We start from the raw sequence: 4,764 nt of genomic DNA, 5'->3' as shown, positions 1-4,764 counted from the left end.
ATTTGGTTTCAGCCAGACTGGATTGATTTCCTCTTGGCATCCATGCTGTCTGTGCAGACGCGACCTTTCACCCTGAGCTTTCTCAGCTTGTTTGGGCTTATTTGGTGGGACGCGCTGCACAAAAAAATATCCATCTTCATAAGCCGTTTAATCTAGTATTTAGTCTTCTTATCTTTCTTGAAACAAGTGCCAACAATCTGCTCATTTGGTAAGATAATTGTACTTGTTTCTAATAGAACTGTACTTGTTTCAAGTCATTTTCTTGAATCTTGCTGAAACTAGTCTCCTCATTGGCCCTCACCATCATCATCATCTCACCCCATTGGCTGATTTATTCACTTGTTTTAAGAAAAATGAGAATTTAAGACTCAATACTAGACTAAAAGTCTTGTTAAGATGGATAGTTTTGCATATTTTAGACTGGTGTCATGAGACTAAATGACTTCAGATGGACATTTTTTGGATTGCAGGTGCAGGCTGCCAGGTGGGATGAAGGGGAATGGCAACTTGTTAAAGTAAATTATTAAAGGGGCCGCTCTTTTTAAAAGTTTGAGGAGAAAAAACACCCCCCTCCTCATGTTGAACTTGAACCAATCATCCACTGGGGATCAAAATGAGAAAATGAGCCTATCACTATGGGACCCTGGTTAAAAATAAAACATAATGCCATGCGGTGGATTCACCAAAAGCCGGCCTGGAACCCATTTGGGGTCCTGACTCACAGATTAAGATAGATTTCTTCACATGGCAGCCAAGACTATTCCAAGAGTAAAACACAGTGTGGTTGTAGTAACATTAAGTCAAACAGGCTATATTTGGCTACTTTATATCTCACATATCAATTTGGGCTTGGGACAAACATTATCCACAGGCAAAAATGATTTAAAGGCCATATTGGAAAATGTGAGAAACAAAGTGTGAAAACCACTATTTTACTCTAAGCTGCTCTTTGCCAGACTAAAGGGATTATCCCGATATCCTGCATGAATATAGTGCTCATGAAAAAGCTGGCCAAGGAACAGAACACAGAACTTAAAAAAAACAAAACACCACGATTAGATATTCAGAAGCAATGGTTTTGTGAAAAAAACGTCCTCTTTCATTTTTTGGTGCCTTGCCCACAGTGTATTTTAGAACTGTTTTACCCATCAATTTTGCCTGTTTTGAAGTAATTAATTGAGATGAAAAAACAACAGTTGTAAAAGAGCTTAAAAAAGACGATGACGTATAGATTTGCAGATAAATGAAAGGTTACAGAGTCTTGTTTATGACAAACATATGGCCTTTATTACCAGAAACCAGCCTATAGACTACCATGTACAGCCTGTCTGTCTCTTAGCCGGCTCCTATTCAGACTCTGTCTCTTTTGAATAATACACTTTTGGAAATCAAGAGCCTGTATTGATCATATTTACAGTTACCTCTGCTATTCGAGCAAGATTTCAAGAGGGCAAATTAACTTTCGTACGTTTCATTGAATTCCAAGAGGCTTTTGATTGGCTGAAGAGGGATCTCATTGAGTTCAGCATAATAATTTCTGGAGTCGATCCCGCCACTCTCTATAGAGCACCTGCTGCATGTGTGCAGGTTAATACATTTAGAACAGGATGGGAGGCAAAGGAAAATACTCTCTCCAATACTGTATTCATTTTGAATTCAAATCTCTACATTGTTGGCATTGTGCTATAAGCTGATGATATAACTTTATTGGCTTTTTTGAAGAAGATGTACTGTAAATAATATGTTGGATATTGATTGATTTGTTCTAAATGGACACTTGATGAGTCAGGATAAAACTCAAATTGTTTATTTTTGAAAAAAAAATAAAAAAAATAAAAAAATGAGCGGAGAAGACTATCTCCCTCATATTTTATATTTAGGTAATAGATTTTGAATGAACACCTGACCTTTAAAGATGCCATGTGTGTGCTTAGTGACTCACCTGGTAGATCAGTAGATCAGTGCTGGGATCAGTATTGAATAGGATGTAGAATAGCACATATAAACACAGCTGTATAAGTCATATATTACGGTTTAAGAATATGCTGCAGGTGTCTGAGGATTTCAACATAAATTTCACACTGCAATGAAGCTTCTGAGATGTTTAAGAAAGGAACAAGCAGTATTAATTAAAAGCAAAACACCCGTAAACAAAGATTAGATTGTCATGTGGAAATTAAAGCCTCAGAAACTGGGCTCCTCCTCTCCTCCTGGCTCATTAAAACTTGAAGCTCCTGTATAGCAGGCAAAAATGTACAGTATGTACAGAACTTGTGATTCTGCAAGGTGCTTTTGATAAAAACCGCACAGCGTCCTACGGTACATTTGGCCAAACAAGCCCTTGCTTATTCACAGCTAGTCTGCAGGGAGGGAATATACACAACAAACCTGTGAAATCAATATATTTCAACACCCACACTGACAGCTTGTGCTCTTCCCAACGTCCATCTCTTGCAGCAGAGGACATGCAGCAGAGACGCAGCCGTGTTGTTGGATAAGATACAGAACATGCCCCTCTGCTCCAGTATCTGTCTGGGAGCTGCACAGTCTGTCACTTCCACTCACTGCTCTGCCTCTCCAACTGAAGCACAACCTGTTTACTATGAGGGGAGCGATGTGGCTGCAGACGGTGGGTATGACAGCTGGTGAAGCGGACAAGTGTGAACTGACAAAGAGTCTTCAGTTCGATGGTCACAGCTTAGCGCACACTGACCCCTAGTGAAAATCCTGCAGAAGTGCCTCGGATCTCGCCGTATAGTGACAAAGCAGGTGTGAATTTGATGCCAAGGTATTGCGCAACTGAGAAACAGTGTGAGAAAGAGTCAAAGACAGCCTTTAGCTCCCAGCTTTTGCAATGGTAATGTGCTCTATGCGTGCTTTGGCAGTATGAGAAGCCATTATATCGTATAATGGTTGTGTGTGCATGTGTGTGTACTGGCCAAACATATTGTGTATGATGAGTCATTTGGCAGCTCACGCCTTACTTCTAAAAGACTGAGCCGATATGGGACCGAACTCCGACCGCTGCATTCTCCCTGCATGTATTGGATCATACTGGTGAAAAGTAAAGTAGACACACTGGAATTCAGCAGGAAAAGGTCCTTAAGTGGACTCAAGGGTTACATTCATACATGATTTGTAAGCTTTTCAGGTCAAGTGACTTGTGAATGCAAAATGCTATCTTTGATTGCAAATCTGCAAATGTTTAGTTCGGGTTTTCCCTGGCAGCAGCACAAGCCCACTGTGGTAAATCAATAACAGCTGTTGAATGAACACCAACCACAACCAATGGGTGATGTTTGTGCTGATGCACCATATTGGTAAGAAATGCATTCAGTGTCTTGAATGAGAAAACCCTGACTTGGTATTATCTTGTGTACTTTTGAATGCTTGTTTTAGCCTGTTGAATGTGGCATCTAATTGAATCGTTTGGACCATTATAATGTCTTATTGGCGTATTGTGTTAACTCAGAACATAAAAGTATTTGAAAAAATAAAAAATAAAATACAATTTGGACTCGGAATGTCTTCTGACTGAAAATAATTTATCTTTTACACTTTCCTTGCTAGTTTTCCTTTAAATGTCTTTTTTTTTTATAGGAGAGACAGGAAAGGTTACAAGGAAGAGTTTTAAGGAAAGGAAGAATGTGGCTGATTACAACACAGTCTCAGCTTTCAATCCACCATATAGGGGACAACATTATGAAGCAATGAAGATGGGGAATATTGCCTGCAATATGGACAGGAGTGGTTACTGTAAACAGAACAAAACTGATCACATAGATGACAATTCAGACTTTAGATATGTGGCCTCCTGCAAGATAAACATCTCAGGTGATGAATATGTAAATCAATGCGTGTCCACCTTCACATTACGAAGGTAGCAGCGGGGTTTATGGGAAATGTAGTCTTAATTTTGAGAAACACCGGCACTAAAAATACCACTGGCGTGAGATAGAGGTTCCACCATAGTCTCATTTGTTTACGGTAATTATACCAAGGTGTCAATAAATTTGACAATGATATATTAATGTTTAAAAATGCTACATGACGCACCTTTAAATCCATTTGTACGCTCCTTTCGCTACACACCCAATGCCCTGCAACATGACTTGTGCTCCCATTGGTTTCATGATGTAAACGAACGCCAGTGATATGAAGTCAAACAAAAAAACTTTAAAGGAAATGAATTATACTGTGCAACATTGAACAATTGGAACTGTATTTAAGTAGTGTTTAAGTGTATTGATGACCCTCCGCACCTAAGCAAAGAAGATGTGTCCTGCCATTTATGTGTTCTGTTTTATAAGGGATCATCAAAGGAGACAGCAGTACCAGTTCACACTGAGGGTGCCAAGAAACCATTTAAGTATCCCGAGACCCAGTGTGTCCAGTGTATGGATGGGGCTTCAAACACTGAGCGGTGCCATCTTCTGAATCATGATTTCCAAGATCAGATGAGCCAGATCATATCCCACACTACTCCAGGTCAGCTGGGGATGATGTGGGAATATCTCAGGCCTCTGTGTCCCGCTGCCTGGGGCAGTTATATATTATATATACACTGTAGGTATGTATGTATACACAGACCACACACAGTGCTATCGACTACATGCTGTAACCATCAGGACACAGAGTGCACAAGCACAAATGTATAAGAAAAGAAGAAGAAGAAGGCTTGTGGGTGAGTTGAGTGGAAAGCAGTAGTAATTAAGAAACTCATATTGTGATATAAAACAAATTTTTGATGCAAAAACTTTGTTA

Source organism: Centroberyx affinis, unplaced genomic scaffold (genome assembly GCF_046629955.1).
Source record: "Centroberyx affinis isolate AG114_WGS23_722 - 3 ecotype Tasmania unplaced genomic scaffold, CSIRO-AGI_Caff_v1 ptg000270l_1, whole genome shotgun sequence".
NCBI classification, from domain to species: Eukaryota; Metazoa; Chordata; class Actinopteri; order Beryciformes; family Berycidae; genus Centroberyx; species Centroberyx affinis.
Note: the sequence above shows the minus strand (reverse complement) of the source record.